Genomic DNA, 17,248 nt, shown 5'->3' on the forward strand with positions numbered 1-17,248 from the left:
GGCGGGCGGGGAAGTCGGGGAAGGCTGATCCAGGTTGCAAGCTAAGATCATCTGGTTATTGGGAGCAAAAATATGACACGATCACAGTGTTTTAGGCAAGGCGTTGTTGTTGTCTTATTTCTGAAGAAAGTGGTGATGAAAATGTAAAAGATGATAGTGGATGGGTACAGTGTGTTTTGGAGGTGTGATTCACAGATCTTGGTAATGGTTTGAAAGTAGGAGTTAAGAACGAGGGAGAGATCACGACTGCTGCCAGGCCTTTGGGTAACTAAGCGGATTTCAGTGTCATTTGCAGATAAAAGAGCCATATTTACCAAAGGAGTAAATATGGGGTGGATGACCAATAGATCACTTCAAAACGTTTTAAGTGTAGGATATCTGTATGACATCAAACACGGATGAGGTATCTGAACTAGGTTTCTGGAGTGAAACATCTCTCCTACAGGGATGCTTTATAAAGCCAGTGGAGATCACAGCCAAGTTAGCGTTGTTGGGAATCCCAAACAGGCAGAATTCTAGAACAAACAGGCAGTTACTTAAAATTCTTCTTTCATACTAGGTGTGATGGTGCTCACCCTGAATTCCAGCACTCGGGAGGCATAAGCAGAGGCAGGCAGATTTCTATAGAGTTTGAGGCCATCCAGAGCTACTTAGTGTATACCTTGGTCTAAAAAATAAACAAGCCAAAAAACAAAAACCAACCAACCAACCAAACCACCACCACCACCACCAACAACAACAAAGCAATGTTCCTAGGCTTTATTTCAGTGATACATTCTAAGAGTTTTATAGGAGGAAACATAGAAGATTGTATTTCTAAGTCTAAGACAGACCTGGGATCCTGTAAGCACACAGGTCAAGATAAAATCCTAACAATTAAAGGGACAGGAAAGGCACAGTGAGGTGTACAGACTAAGAATGCAGATGGGGCAACAAGTCAATCTTAGAATTTTTAAAGTCTGAGTCAGAACTGATATTATCAGACAGACCCTCTCCTTACAGATATAAAACAGCCTACTAGATAGATTTATTTATATTTCAACACTTCATATGACTTCATAAAATATCAGTGTATTTATTTAATGTGAATTTGTACATACAAGATCTTCATACAGTTTCCTAACTCTTAGGAAAACTCTTAACTTTTACACCTTCTATTTATAAAAATAATGTCTTCCTAGAGTTGAGTCAAATCAAATAAGCCAAATAATGATGTTTGGCCTAATTCTAAAAACTAGAGACAAAATACTGGCTTTAGAAATTGACCCAGCAAACCTTTATTTTTATTTTTTTTTCTGAGGTAGCTTTGGGCCATCAGGATCTGATCATTTAGAATCAGAAATGGCAATTAAACAAACCTCTGGCTATTGCAGATGAATCATAACTATTTTTGTGAATGTGAGTGTGTTTCGATCTCATTTGCTACAGTACTGTTATGAAAAAATCAAAAGAAATATGATTTGAAACCTTTCTCCTTTCTCCAGGCTCCTGAAAGAGAGGAAATCCACCCTTCCACATTTCATAGCCCAGATCCTCAACTTAGCATTGAGTTAGACTCATCAAAATCCAAAGCAATTTCTGTAGGTTGGTTCTTTCCTTTTTTTCTTTTCTTTTCTTTTTTCCTTATACTTTTTACTTTTTTTTCCTATTTCTCTTCCTTTTTTCCTTTTTTTTTTTGATTGCAGATTTAAAGTTTTAATGGAAGGATTAAATTATGAGCATATACACTGCATGGATGTTTGGAGCTGTCTGTATTCCTTCTATGAAGTACAGCGGCTCTATTTTCTGTCTCCCCTATCTAGTGTTTGTTAGGTGAAGGTGGGTTGAGCTGATCTGTGTTATGTCTATGTGACAAGAATCCTCCTTCTTTTTTGGCTCTATTCTCCCTTTGGGGTCTTGACTTCTATCACTATTTTGGAAAGTCAGGAAGTCAGCCAAAATAAAACGAAGCCCAGGAGATATTTTAAAATAGCATTTATTTAGGACAGTAATTCCAGTGGCAGCAAGCCTGCTATTAGCAAGGATATATTGGCTACTTTTATTATGTAGATCTGAGTTTCTTGTCTGTCCTGCCACACATAAACCCAGAAGAAAAGAGTTAGTAGATTTATGGTTTGCTCTGTCTGTAGATGTTTCTTTAAATACTTGATTCTTAATTCTCTGGAGTGAAATATCACCTAGCAGGAGATCAAGGGGGCCACAATAACTTTGGAAGTAGAACTGGGTTTCTATGCATTGTAAAGCCCAGCTTATTCTCCCTCTAAGAATAGAATTTTCAGTTTCAAAAGACTGAACAAGAATGCCAATTCTTTGTGCTGCTCAATAAACAAGCAAAGCAATAATTTCAAAAACTTAAAATTTGGACTCAAGTTTTTACAAAACAATTCATGATGTAGATATAGACACTCCAACTATGCTATGCTGTCAAATTTACACACAAATATAAAGACTGATCATAAGCTTTAGGGAACACCTAATTGTGCAAAAGCTTCTTAGGAGCAGCTGCCTTTGTAAACCATCAGCATTAGTGACCAACACTTCCCATGAGAGCTTTAGTGTACACATTCATTTCATTAATTTACCTACCTTGAGAAGAATGGGTCTTTTCCCTAGAACCCAAGTGACATTTATTTGATGAATAAGACAGTGAAAGAAGCCAATGTACCAAGAGGACCGGAAGAGGGGAACTCATTTGCCTTCATCTGAAATCTATATCCTCAAGACTGACAGCTATCCCTGATGATGGCAAAGAAGGTGGAAACAGGCCAAAATAAAAATTTAAGATGTGGGTTCTAATGCTAGAATTTATTTCTAATCCTAGAACTTAGTTTTGCATTTATAAAATTAAGGCCATGATACCTCTCTTGCTCATTCCAAAGGGTTTTTTGTAAAGGTCAGATGAGAGCTTTGAGTGAACTACTATCAAACGAGAGTTTTTCATAAAATTGAAAATATTTTTATTGAAATCATGAAGTGAATACCATTTCAAATAAATTAATAATTTCATATTTAAATATGAGTATCTTAATATTGCCACAGAAACTGTGGTAATAGAATTAGGTATTGTGGCTATCATTTGTTGAATATCTGTATTAGTTGTTTCCTGTAGGTATAACAAAATGTCTGAGTCTGAGTACTCTCCAAAGGGCGAGAGCAGGGTATGCAGTCAACACTTTTTGAAGAATGGATGTTCAAGATTCAAAGTCACCACCTGTTAAGCCTCTGGTTAGGAACTCAAGGTGGAAGGCAGGATAGTGGTGAAATCATTTGTGGAAGAAGTCATGGTGAGAAAAGAAGCCAGGGACATGGCCTGCCTTTTTTTAATATAACAAGCTGCTCTTATAGGAACTTACTAGCTATCTATGAGAACCATATTAATATCTCCAACATGTGATGCTCCATGTCACTGAGCTACTTCCCACTGGATCCACCTCTTAAAGATCCCACTGCCTCTCAGCATCCCCACACTGAAAAACAGTCTTCCACACATGGGGCTCTGATACTCAAGTCATAGTCAAACTCAAATCACATTTTCCTTAGAAGCTCCTAGTGTCTACTAACAGCTGTTCTGAATGGTGTTCCTAAAGTTCTTTTTTAATGTCCAATAGCTTTGTGGACTGTTTTTTAAATGCCATCTTCGTGAGACAAAAAAGCTGTATTTCAGACAAACAAGCAATTTGTCTGAAGATTCTCAGCAAACGTGCACTGTAATATTAAAGCCAAGAGGTGAATGTTAGATATGTTTGGGTAGAACATGCAGATGTACTTTGTTCTTCTTATTTGAAGTGGTTCGTGTTATGTTCCTGTTTTCATAGTTCTAGCTTTTGCATTAGGACCCAAGAGAATATGAGTTAATAAGGCCTCTATTTCTGAGAGGGAACAAAGATATATTTGCATGATCATGAGAAATTCTTTGAAATTGACAAGATCTTTATGGTCCATTCTGGCTAAGAAATGAACAGAAAAACAATATTAAGAACCTCAGGTACGATGGGTGCTCTGTAAACCTCTAAAATAAATGCCTCTACCTAGGTAAATGTATTGCTGAAGTTAATATGAGAGAAAAAAAGAAAGCAGAAACAAAACAACAAAAGGCTGAAATTCTGTGAAAACTGTCAGCCATCCTATGAGATCTTCCTTTCTAAATGTACATGACTGGGTCAAAGCCTGAAAGGACTCAAGATTTAAGAAGATCAAGCTAGATAGTTACTACAGATAAAGCAGTCTAAAAAACATACTTCAATGGTGATTCAGCATCTTTCAGGATATTAAAAATATGTTCTAATATACATATATTATATATATAATGAAAAACAAGTATAACCAATCATGGTTTTCGTTTTATGATATTAGTAAGAGAAAAATTGTAGTTTCAATTCCACTGAAGTAAGTTTAAATAGATTATTCATCTTGATAAATGTGAAGATCACTAATAGGCAATTCTTGGCTCAAAGCCAATAAACTTCTAAGAAAAGGAAACCTTTGTAACTTGTTAACAAAATATTCCAGTTAAATAGAGAGAAGATATCTAATCCGTTCAAAGTCCAAAATACTAAAATATTTAAGATTGGTTAAGCCTCTTGTGGGTCTGATAGACAACTGGGCCCTTGTAGATTGAAAGATCTGAAATATTAAAGAGACACTTGGAAATTTCCGCAAGCAGCTTCAAAAGTTTTTTATTTTGGTTCAGTAATTCTATTTCTCAGCAAATATTTAGAAAAGGCAGACAGATTAGTTACAAATTACAATTTTATTACATTGTTTATTACATTGTTATTTCCCATAGGTGAAAATTAGAAAAACCCCAAGTTCAAATAAAGCAGGCACATTTTCATGTGACATCCACCATGTATTTTCTTGTACTATCTAATCACTAGCCCATAATTAGGCTGGAAAAGAATGTATAAACATATGGAATATCCACATAATTTTGTTTAAGATATAAAAGATTAGGAGGACACACATCAGACTGGGGTAAGGCATGAAATTTAGCTTTTCCATAAACCTGTGCATTTCCCATTTTTATGTGATGAACATTTAATAAAACGTTTACATGAAATTGTTCATAAACCTAGTAACAAGTTTAAATAAATTGAATGATGTTGAAGAACAAGTCAGTTTTGACGGTTCATCAGTGAAATAATGAACTCCAGCAGACCAGCGTTTTGGTCATCTGAATAAAATGTTTAGAATTTCTAAGAAGAACTTTATGTAGCCTTGGTTTGGGCTTTGTGTAGGTGGACTCTGAAATTGTCAGACATTAAATTCTTCGTGTGTTTAAAGTGACTGCCTCTGCCACTGTTCCTTTCCCCCTGGAAGTAGAGTTTTCACATTATCTTAATTCTGTTGTCATAGGTTTCTTAGATGCCCAAATAACCTCTGCTCAGAGAGATAATATCTTGGCAATCCGCTCTGGTTGTTTCTTTCTTCCTACTCATTTTAGAAGTAAATCCTTCAGGAGAACATTTCTTTACCTTGCTTTTTCATTATTTCCAGAGGCAAAAACTGGCAGGGCAATTTATAATTCAATTTTTGCTAAATCCATGACACCCAATATATATGTCAGGCATTTCAGCGGCAGGGTACTTTGGGGGTAGGTGATAAATTGTCCTGATTAGAAGTGCAAGCTGTTCTTCTAAAACATCATATTAAAAAGAAGGTAAGTATTATTAGGAAAATGTAATGTATCTTTAGATTGTCCAGAAACATCAAGGGTAATCACCTCATGTGAATATATTCCCCTCAGTGCTGTACAGCAACACTCTGAAGTTCTCACTATGTTTTTGATAGCACTCATCTGGAGAAAGGGGAAAAAAGACCCCATCAGTTCACAAACCTATCAGGGGCTGGGAGTCTTTCAACAGCCACATAGCTCTTAGTGCAGCAATAACTCATCCCTGCCAGAACTGCCTGCCTCTGAAACCTGAAACATGGCCCTAATCATTGTAGGACTGTTGGTGTATGTGATGGTATAAATATCGCTTTCTAATGTAATCTCCTCTGATCTTCTTAAGCGTCCTTTCTGTGTTCCATGTATTTTCCCGTGTGATATGTGTGACTTGAGCAAAGCCACCGACTCCCCCGGGTTATCTCCAAAATGAAGCTGAGAAAGTGGACGGCTGAAATATGAAATCTGCTCTAGTAGCAGACATGTGTCTGTGGGTGTGGGTCACACACATGTTCAGTTTGTCATTTCATTAATGAGTGAAGTAATTAAGCCAAGAAAACTGGTAGGTTAGTTCAGGCCCAAGACTAGGGAATGGAGGATGGAGCCTTTCACCTCTGGGTCAATGGTTTCTGTTTAATCGGGCTGTTAATGACTAAAAGTCATTGTTTCCATCTGAGTGCAGTTTGGTCTCAATGTGAAGTAAGTTGGTGGTCTGCTATCGATTTCTTGTGTGCAAATGTACCAATCTAGACGTTCACTGCTGGTTTTACCCACTCAGTGTAACCCATGTTATTTAGTGGCGATGGCCAAACAGTTCAGTTCAGGGACACTGCTTCAAGAGGAAATAAATAGAAAATCAATGTTGTGGTAGCATGTGAAATATTAGAAAATTCCTGAATTTCCTTTAACTGCGGTAGAATTTCAATGTGGTAAAATGAAATTCTATATGCATTTATTTATTTGCAGCTTCATGTCTATGATCAGGCTATGCTGATGATAGATTTTAAAATTTCTGAAACCAAGTATCAAAGAGGTCAAGGCTACCCTAAGGCCACACAGTAAGTTCATACATGCCAGAACAGCAGCATAATTATATTGTAAGAATGAGAGTCATGGATGGCTTTCAAGCAACAGGAGAATTTGGATAGAGCAGAAAAGTAAATAATATTCCAATCGGATGTCAGCATAACAAAATTCCAAAGTTAGCATTTTGTATACAACATTCATCATAGATCAAATCACATAATTTGCATTATGTGCTTATAAAATCCACTAAAATAGATTTTAATATTTATACTCAACTAAAACCATGGGTACTTGTACATTCACATATATGATTGTATTGAAAATAATGAATGAATTATTGGTTGTATGCTTCCAACATGAATCAACAGTGTGAAAGTCCTGCTGAAAAAACAAAGAAGTGTAAAAACCTCTTTTGTTCCATAAGAACAGTGGTTGATTTCTTTTAAGTATCCTTTTAAATATAGTTTAGTTGATGGGGATTATATGAGTAATTTAGTACACTGATGATACAAGCTTGTAAACTTCTTGAAGGGAAGGATATAGATAGTCATAGGTGATGGTATTTAATTCACTTATTCAGTTAATTTCTCCTTGAAGCACCTTAAATGTTTTGCTTGTCATCTGAGATAGTGTCTCCTGTGGTTTAATCTGGCTTCAAACTTTGCAGTAAGTAGTTGAGGCTGGCCTTAAAGTAGTTGTCTTCCTGTCTCTCCCTCTCAGAAGCTGGTATTGAAGATTTGCTCCCCCACACCCAGCTTGCTTAAGTCTTTTCTATGAACAATTGCCTGCTCTTTCCAAATTCTGGTTCATACCCGAGATCGCCATTTGAAACATGCCAGGCTGCAGTACAAGATGGAGAACTGCTAGTCTAATCCTTCTATTTCTGTAAATGTACGAAACGTGGGTGGATGAAGCATTGTAATTTTCAGCAGAATGCTTTAGCAACATAAAAAAATCCATCATATGTCTGTATGAAACGAAACCCAAGAGAATAAATATTGATGGGGATTGCAGAGACATAAAGATGGAAGCAAGCAATGAGGGGCAGAGGAGGAAGGAATGTGGCAAGAGCTGAGGTGTGAGCTTACAGTACTCCAAACGTTTGAAAACTATCAAGATAAAGGCTGATGCAGAGTTGAAGTTGCTTGAGCATAAGGCTCCATTAGGGAAGGAAATGTGGGCAGCTTGTTTTCAGTGAGAGTCTAAGGGCAGAGAATGGTTTTCAAGGGGAGGCAGGGAGCAGTATCTAGGAGAGGAAGTGGGGCTAAGAATGTCAGGGCTTGAGCAAGTGTGTTTAAAAGCTGAGAGGAAGAATGTAGTAGACATATCATGAGAGAGAGAGAAAGGGGGGCCCCACTTGTCTGTGTGGGTTATATTTTTATCAACATTATTCTATGAGAAATCATAACTGAGGAACCAATAAATACCCATCCATTAATGGACTTAACTTGAAATTAGCCACAATTGAATCAACTGCATATGAGCATATACACCATGTCTGTATTTCAAAACCTGTTATTTTTCCAAAATGAAAAAGCAACTGGTAATGAGAATGGTATTGCTTTGCGCTTTTTCAAAATTTCTTTATTGTTGTGCTTAATAAAAGACAGCTGGACTTTAATATTTGCCTCTGCGCTCAGTCCTTTTACCATATGTTGCTTTAGTTAATGTGTGTGAAAAAAAAAAGAAAGAAAGAAAAGAAAACCACCCTGGCCTCACACAGACATGATGCTGGAGGAGGGAAGAAGTGTCACTGTGCTTCTTTGATACAGCGCTAAAACTCACCATGCTGACTTCTTAAAGAATGAAGCATGGGATCCCAAGAAACAAACTCGGGTACTGAAGCGTCCACTCATCTGTCTTCCACTTTGAATCTAGTTCTGCAGGTCTTCTAGATGCTGACAGACTTTATTACACGATGCCAGAATATCAAACGTGTTAATGTTGTTGCTGGTCTCATCAAGGGAATCTTTTTTTAAAAATGTCCTTGTTTTTACATCCTAACCAAAGCTTCCCCTCCCTCCCCCCATACCGCATCCACCCCTTCTCCACTGTTTTTCTTCAGACCAGGCTCCCTCTCTTCCACCAAGGTTGGATGAGGCAATCCGGCAGCAGGAATGGGTCCCAAAATAAGGCAACAGAGTCAGAGACATACCTCATCAAGGGAATCTTTGAAGGCCAGTTCTGCACAAGTTATAATATTCACATGAAAGCTCAGACTTATGTCATTTGGGAACAATAATCTCAATTGTTTTCCTTTTTTAGTGACAATTTCACGTGACTAATTTTCAAGAAACTGTCCCCAAGACTCAATAAGCACAGGTCAGTTCATCAATCATCCATTCAAGTAAAAGTGGTGTTCATGAGTCATTTTGAGAACCGTACACACATTTTTTAAGACAATCATACACATGTTCTCCTTTCTGTAGGAAAAGATTTTTCCAAGTATTTTCTGTCACATCACACAGCATATCAAAAAATAATTTACTCAAAGTCAAATTTGACAAAACAAATCATTTTTGATACTTTATCAAAGCATCTTTTGATCTTTTAGAACTTGTGAAAATTTCTAGTGACCCCCACAGGGCCCACAGGCCACATTTTGAGAAGTGATACCCTCAGAATTTACTATGTAATAAAAGAGACAGAATTCCAATGAGTCTGAAAAAATATTACCCAGTAAATACTTATATGGACATCAGAAGTCCATTTGGAAGGTAAGAGTTATTAGTGCTCATGTGTGATTTTATACAAACATGCTTCACTCTTTTGAGTAACTCCTTGGCTAAAGAGAGCCAAGTTTATGAAAAGCTGCGGACATATGCACTGCATTGGCATAAACAGGGAAATTAGCACATTAAAGAGTTACGGGTTTATGTTTTGTTATCTACAACAATTAGAAAACACATAGCCTAATTTAGTGGTAAAGATTTTTCTCTGCACTAACAGATGAAAAAACTATAAAAGAAACCACGAATGGACTTTTTTTTCTTTGTTGTTTGAGAATTTCATGCATGCATATCATGTGCTTTAAACTCATCCACTCTTCATTCCTCCCCTCCACTGCCTTTCTTACCACCTCACCTCCCTATTCCTTCTTAACTTCATATGCTTTTTTTTTTCTTTAACTATCAAATCCACTTAGTGCTATCTGAATGTGTATGAGTATAGGATCATCTATTGGCGCATGAGTGGTCTCTCAGAGCAGAGTCTTGAAGAAGACTGGCTTTTCCTCCCCCAGCAGCCATCAGCTGCCAGTAGCTCCTCCACAAGGGGTGAGACTTCATGACTACCTTCCCCATCCATGCTGAAATTTAGTTTGGGTAGACCTTATATATAGGTCTTGTGCATGCAGTTACATGGGTAGACTTTTATTTCTTCTCTCTTTTCTTTCTTTTCTTTTCTTTCTTTCTTTTCTTCCCATTCTTTCTTTTCTTCCCATTCTTTCTTTTCTTCCCTTCCTTCCTTCCTTCCTTCCTTCCTTCCTTCCTTCCTTCCTTCCTTCCTTCCTTCCTTCCTTCCTTCCTTCCTTCCTTCCTTCCTTCCTTCCTTCCTTCCTTTCCTCCTCCTCCTCCTCCTCCTCCTCCTCCTCCTCCTCCTCCTCCTCCTCCTCCTCCTCCTCCTCCTCTCTCTCTCTCTCTCTCTCTCTCTCTCTCTCTCTCTCTCTCTCTCGTCTCTTTTGGTAGTCTGTTTTTTTTGTCCTGGAATTCACTGTGTCGACGGAGCTGCTCTCGAACTCACAGAGATCCTCCTGTCTCTGCCTCCCAAATGCTGGGATTAAAGGTGTACACTACCATGCCTGGCACTATGGGTTGACTTTTCTATAACAAATTGAAAGCTACACACACACACACACACACACACACACACACACACACAAACTTCAGTGTCTACAAAAATATAAACAAAATGGAAAATTAAGAAAATAGTATTTGTGATATATGAAAATCATAAAATGTTGTATCTTCTTTACACAATTAATTCTTTTTCAGCATCTAATGATATGATCACATTTTTTCTTCCAGTTTGTTTCAATGGTGGATCACATTGACTGATTTTCATACATCTGAACCTTACATGTCTAGTATAAAGCCTACTTGATCATGATGGATGATCTTTTTGATGTACTCTTGCATTCTGTTTCTAGGTACTTTATTGAGTATTTTTGCATCTATGTTCATATGGAAAATTGGTCTGTAATTCTCTTCCATTGTTGAGCCTTTATGTGGTTAGAATATCAGGGTAACTGTGTCCAGGATGTGAAAATAATAATAATAAAAATTTGTCTCAATGAAAAAAGAAAATATTTTCTGGACCTTTAAACTTTGGCCTTCTTCTATTACTATTATTCTTAGGTTTGGTCTTCTCATAGTGTTCCTGATTTCCTGGATGTATCAGAATTTTTTTTCACTTTTAGATTTAACATTTTCTTTGACTGATGTATCCATTTCTTCTATTGTATCTTCAATGTCTGAGATTCTTTCTTCCATCTCTCGTATTCTGTTGGTGAAGCTTGCCTCTGTCATTGCTGTTCACATTTCTAAATTTTTCATTTCCAGAATTCCCTCAGTTTGTGTTTTCTTTATTGCTTCTATTTTCCTTTTCATTTACTAAACAGTATTATTCAACTCTTCATTTTTTTCTTGAATTTATTTAAGGGGTTTATTATTTCTTCCAATTGTTTGTGTTTTCCTGGATTTCTTTAATGATTTATTCATTATCTCTTTAAGGATCTCTATCATTTTCAGAGAGTTGGTTTTAAGGTCTTCGTGTGTGTGTGTGTGTGTGTGTGTGTGTGTGTGTGTGTGTGTGTACACACGTGTGTTTCAGCTATGTTGGAATATTCATGGCCTACTGTGGTAGGATAGCTGGGCTCTGCCCTGGCTGTTATTCTGTTCTTAAACTGGTTTCTAAGCATCTCGGTTTGGGGTTATTATAGGTCTAGGTTATGATTTCTGGGTTTGTCTTTGTGGGTGGGTATTTGTTGCTTGTTTTCTGTTTCCTCTCTGCATTTTCAGAGTGAGATGGCTGTGCATTGCCTGTTTTCCTGACCTGCTCAGCTGCTGTTTTCACAGGGATTGCAATCTGCTGGTGTTGGAGGCTGGAATTTAGCCTGGTGGGGGAGATTGAGGGGTTGGATCTGGAGGGATGGAGAGAGGGGAAAAGATCTGTAGGCAGCCCACCTGGTTTTCTGTCAGGTATGGCCTGTGGTACTAGAGTTGGGGGCTGAGCTACAGCAATGAGTGGGGGAAGGTAGGTTAGGAGGGGACGATCTGTGGGAACAACAGGGGATGTGGGCAGGGGGAGGGGAGCTGCAGCTTGTGTTCTGTTGTAGTGCGAGGGACTAGAATGAAGGGAAAGTTCTACAATGCTCTAAAATTTTATTGTTGAAAATTCATTTTTTTTTCCTCCAAGAAAAGCAGACAAATGATAGTTTTGTCATTAAATATCAGCCTTTCTTAGTCTAGGCATGAAATTACATGACTTAAATGGTTCTTCTCGTCTAAATATGGTGGCTTGAATCTGTTTGATTGGAGTTCTATCTTATCACTTGTTAGTGGGAAAGTGTTATATTAAGGTACACGTGGTGTCTAGAGTCAGTTCCCAAAGCCCCGGTAAGTGTGGTCCATGCAAGTATTCTTTCTACTTGGCTCATGTGAAACATATGATGTCACTCACAGATCATATGCATCCCCAGTCTCCTCTTGACTATTCCCTGAAGACACCATTATTTTTCCAACATCGTGCCCTCTTCTTTTGTTTGTTTATAACCCACTAAATCCAATTAGTGCCATCCATATATGCATGGGTGTAGGCCCATCCACTAGGGTATGGTCAACCAAGCAGGAATCACATCCTTAAAATAAAGATAAAAAAATGGCTTTTCCTCCCTTAGCAGCCATCAAGTGTCAATCATGTGTCAGGTAGAGATAGGGGTTCATTTGCCCCTCCCCCATCCAGTAAGCAGGAAATGAACATGCTTTAGTAAATATTATGAAATTCCTTTAAGAAGTTCCATTCTATGATATATTCTCATTTGAAACATTAAAAATTAAGTTTCATTTGGAGTTCCACAATTGCACTATTATGATGGTTTTTAGTAGCTAGCCGTTGTAATTTATCTCTGGAGAGTGTTTATTATAGTTTAGAGTTTGGATCTGAGTCCATCTCAAGCTTAATGCTGACATTCACAAGGGCTTGCTGGCTGTATCTCAGGCTGGAGAAAGCTCTTATTGTGGTCAACTCAACTGAGCCAACTATTAATAATGTCAGAATACCGTTCTGCAAAGCAAGGCAACACTTAGTCAAAGCGATTTCGTATTAGCTGAGCAGGAGCAAAGAAATCTGAACAGGCTATTTCAGAATCTTGGACAGCCATCGAATCCATTGCTCTTGTGAACACAACAGAAAAAAAAATCAGAGTTCATGATCCTGGCTGCTCAGACTTCTTGGTAAATGTTTCACTGTGTCCCCAGGAGAAGACAGAGTGTTTTAATGTGGGAAATGGGACCTTCTGTCCTGTCTGCTCTGGAGAAAGGAATGCAGTCTCTAAAATATTACTTTTTGAACTTCCTGTACTGTATTTATACAATTCTGACTCTTTAAAAGGCTAACAGTGTTATGACTAAACCGGTCACTGATAGACCCAGTTTGTTCTGTGAGGGAAATGTTCATTACCAGTCATGTGCTGTCTCCTTTGTGTGGTACATTCTTTGCCCTTCATGTTTTACTCGATGTTCAGCAAACCTTTGACCACAGGGCATTAGCCATGGAAGCGATTTCTACACTTACAATGTGGCTCAGAGGCCACCCAACAACGCCTGTGTGGTTCAAATGCTGAGAATGTTTTATACTGTGTGATAGGGAGCATGTGTTTCACAGAAAAAAAAAAAAAACATTAATGGCACAAGGTGATCTTTACACATACAAACCTTCAAATGGAAAATGAAGTTAGTGAGAACAGGAAAACTAACTTTTTTAAAAAACTTCATTCCCTAGTGAGAAGTACATTTTATATTATGAACAAGATTATAAAGCCTATATACAGCATGTGTGCAAGTGAATTGAAAGTTCAGTAAAGAAATACCCTCACATGTAATACAATCTAATACTTTATCTTTTCCTTACTACTCTTTGGTAAGAATCAACAAGATGATTTTACATTCACTAATGGTATATATACGGCAACATGAAAAACATTACGAGAATGTTCATTATTATTTTTTGTATCAACTGTTGTTTTAGTTTACCTGTATTTCATAATTTTAAATACATTAAAGAATAATTGCCTTAAATAAAAGAAGGGAGCTGAAAAGTACAAAATATGTATGCTGTTCAAAGTATTATCTACACTGCTTTAAATATATCATGACCGTTTGACATATGTGTTATTGTATACATGTTTGTTAATATATTCAAACCCATAGATTTTCCATGTCTCCAAATTCAAGAGGCTATTTATGGCATCTACAAGATTACATATCTGTAAACTTATTTCTCTGTGCTACAGTATCATGTGTTTTTCCCTCTAAATTATGCATTTTTGACTAATCACATTAGCTCCATGACACTTTCACACATTTATGTATATATTCTTGACTGTTTAAGAATTTAATTTGGGCCAGGCAGTGGTGGAGCATGCCTTTAAACCCAGCACTTGGGAGGCAGAGGCAGGCAGAACTCTGTGAGGTCAAGCCAGCCTGGTCTACAAAGCAAGTTCTAGGACAGCCAGGACTCTGTTACACAGAGAAACCCATCTTGAAAAGATCCCCAGTTCCCAAAAAGAATTTAATTTGGATTTTAGTTATAATGGGAAGGTCACATGTTAATTTTACTTTGTCCGATCTTAATAGGTTCTCTTTAAGGGTCTTAAACAATAGAATGATTAAGTTAATTTTTTATGATCAGGAACTCGGGGATAAGTGACCTTTTTTTCTGAGATTCTAAATGTGATAGGATCTGGAATGATTTTCAAAAGAGGCTTTAAAAGGACCTTAGATGAAAACAATAAAGGAAGCTGTATTCTCGTTTAGCTTAAAATAAACTACACTTTGATAGGACAATCAAAAGCCTAGAAAAATTTAGTTTGATTCCAGTGTTTGAAAGATGATCAAACTCTAAGTTTATTTTTTCATGTTTTTTTTTCTTCTACAGATTCTTCTCCGCAATGGATTAACTACAGACATGTGAAGTCTTACTGTTTAAAAATTTTTGAATTATTTTTGTTTAAAAATGTCAATGGGTACGATATGAAAAGTACATTTTTTTCTCCTTGTAACTTCAAAACAACTGAACAGAACCTTTGGACAGAACCCAAGAATTGAATGTTTTAGCTTTAAGAGTTTCATCACTGAAAGTAATGAATGAGTTTCTTTGCAAAATTAACTATTTCAAGCTTCAATTGTGTGACTTCCAGCATTCCTCGATAATAAAACTAATGGTTTGAGAAGAAATAAGCATAGCTTTTCTTTTTCAGTCATCCTTTAAATATGAAGCTATATAGACTTCATATGCATATGAAACTTTTATAAAGATAAAATAATATTTCAAGAAGTAGTGCAACACACACACAAACACACACACACACACACACACACACACAAACACATACACACACACACACACCTCCCTCCCAACTGCTGAGATTAAAGGCATGTTCCATCATGCCCAGCTAGTAGTACTATTTTTTTTAAAGAAATCTTATTTATTTTATATACCGACCACAGTTCTCCCTCCCGCCTCTCCTCTCAGTCCCCCGCTTGCCCTCTCCATAGCGTTCTCTCTGTCTTCCTCCCATTCACTCCTCCTTTTCTATTCAGAAAGGGGCAGGCCTCCCATGGATATCAACAAAACATGACATATAAAGTTGCAGTAGAACTAAGAAACCTTGCCTTGTATTAAAACTGAGTAAGGCAACCCAGTATGAGGATTAGGGTCCCAAAAGCCAGGAAAAGAGTCAGAGACAGCCCCTGTTCCCTTTGTTAGATGTCCTACAAGAAGGCCAAACTACAGTTCCAGGAGAGGCACAAAAGCTACACAGAGAAACCCTGTCTTAACCCCCCCCCCCCCGCAAAAAAAAAGAAAGCCAAGCTATACAACTGTAACACATATGCAGAGGGCCTAGGTCAGTCTCATGCAGGCTCGCTGGTTGTTGGTTCAGTCTTTGTGAGCTCCTATGAGCCCAGGTTAACTGATTCTCTGGGTTTTCTTGTGGTGTCTTTGACCCCTCTGGCTCCTACAATCCTTCCTCCCTCTCTTCAGCAGGATTTCCAGAGCTCTGCCTAACGTTTGACTGAGTCTCTGCATGTTTCAACCAGTTGCTGGATGAAGCCTCTCTGATGATTACTGAGCTAGGCACCAATCTATGAGTATAGCAGAATATCGTTAGGCATCATTACATTGACGTTTTTTTCTTCCAGTCTTGTTTGGTCCTAATCTAGGTCTCTGAGTCATCCAGCCTCTGAGTCCTGGCACTCCAGACAGTGTCAGGGTGGACTCACTCTCATGGCATGGGTCTCAGGATGGACAAGTCATTGGTTGGCCATTTCCACAATCTCTGTGACACCCTTATCCCAGGACATCACACAGGCAGGGCAGACTGTATGCCAAACGTTGTGTGGCTGGGTTGGTGTCCCAATCCCTCAACTGGTAGTCTTGCCTGGTGACAGGAGATGGCCAGTTCAGGCTATGTATTCCCTATTTCTAGGACTCTTATCTGGGATCATCCTTGTAGATTCCTGGGAATTTTCCTTGCATTAGGTTTCTATCTGACCCTGAAATATCTCTCTTTCCAGTCATCTGTTCAGTATTCTCCCCTCTCCACTCCACTCCCACCTGACCCCTCATGTTCCCATCCCCACCCACTCACAGTCCATCCATGAAATTTCTTCTATTTTCCCTTCCCAAGGAGATTCATTTGTCCTCCTTGAGTCCTCCTTGTTATCTAGCCTCTCTGGTCTCAGGATTGTAGCCTGGTTATCTTTTACTTTACAACTAATATCCACTTAAACTTGAGTACACACCACATTTCTCTTTCTGAGTCTGGGTTACCTCACTCAGGATGTATTTTTTTTCTAGTTCCATCCATTTGCCTTCAAATTTCATGATGTCAGTTTTAACATCTGAGTAATACTCCATCGTGTAAATAAATGTACCACAGTTTCTTTAGCCATTATTTGATTGAGAGACATTTGATTGAGGTTGTTTACAGGTTCTAGCTATTGACAGTGCTATTACAGTTCTGTCCTATTGACAATATTCATAGATGGAGAAAACAAGATATTCCATGATAAAGCCAAATTTAAACAGTATCTATTCACAAATCCATCCCTATAGAAGTTACTAGAAGGAAAACTCCAAGCCAAGGAGGTTAAATAAACCCTCAAAAATACAATAAATAATCTCACACCAGCATAACCCTAAAAGGGAACACATACACACACACACACACACACACACACACACACACACACACACACACAACCACCATTCACAACTACAACAAAATAACAGGAATTAACAATCTTTGGTCATTAATATTTCTCAATATCAATG

At 37.8% G+C, this 17,248-nt stretch overlaps 1 long non-coding RNA gene across 3 annotated transcripts in view; it reads left to right on the plus strand.

The window, feature by feature from the left end:
- The window catches only part of LOC121823445 (uncharacterized), a 99,902-nt gene extending 84,764 nt beyond the window's left edge, over positions 1-15,138 (plus strand). For 2 of the 3 annotated variants that reach the window (XR_013045457.1, XR_013045458.1), the window contains exon 3: positions 7,415-7,549. This is a non-coding gene — a long non-coding RNA (uncharacterized LOC121823445). Of the gene's footprint in view, positions 1-7,414; positions 7,550-14,848 lie in introns of those variants that run through there. The other variant, XR_013045459.1, reaches the window with a different exon arrangement.
- Positions 15,139-17,248: the final 2,110 nt, after the last annotated feature.

This window comes from Peromyscus maniculatus, chromosome 17 (genome assembly GCF_049852395.1).
Source record: "Peromyscus maniculatus bairdii isolate BWxNUB_F1_BW_parent chromosome 17, HU_Pman_BW_mat_3.1, whole genome shotgun sequence".
Lineage (NCBI taxonomy): Eukaryota > Metazoa > Chordata > Mammalia > Rodentia > Cricetidae > Peromyscus > Peromyscus maniculatus.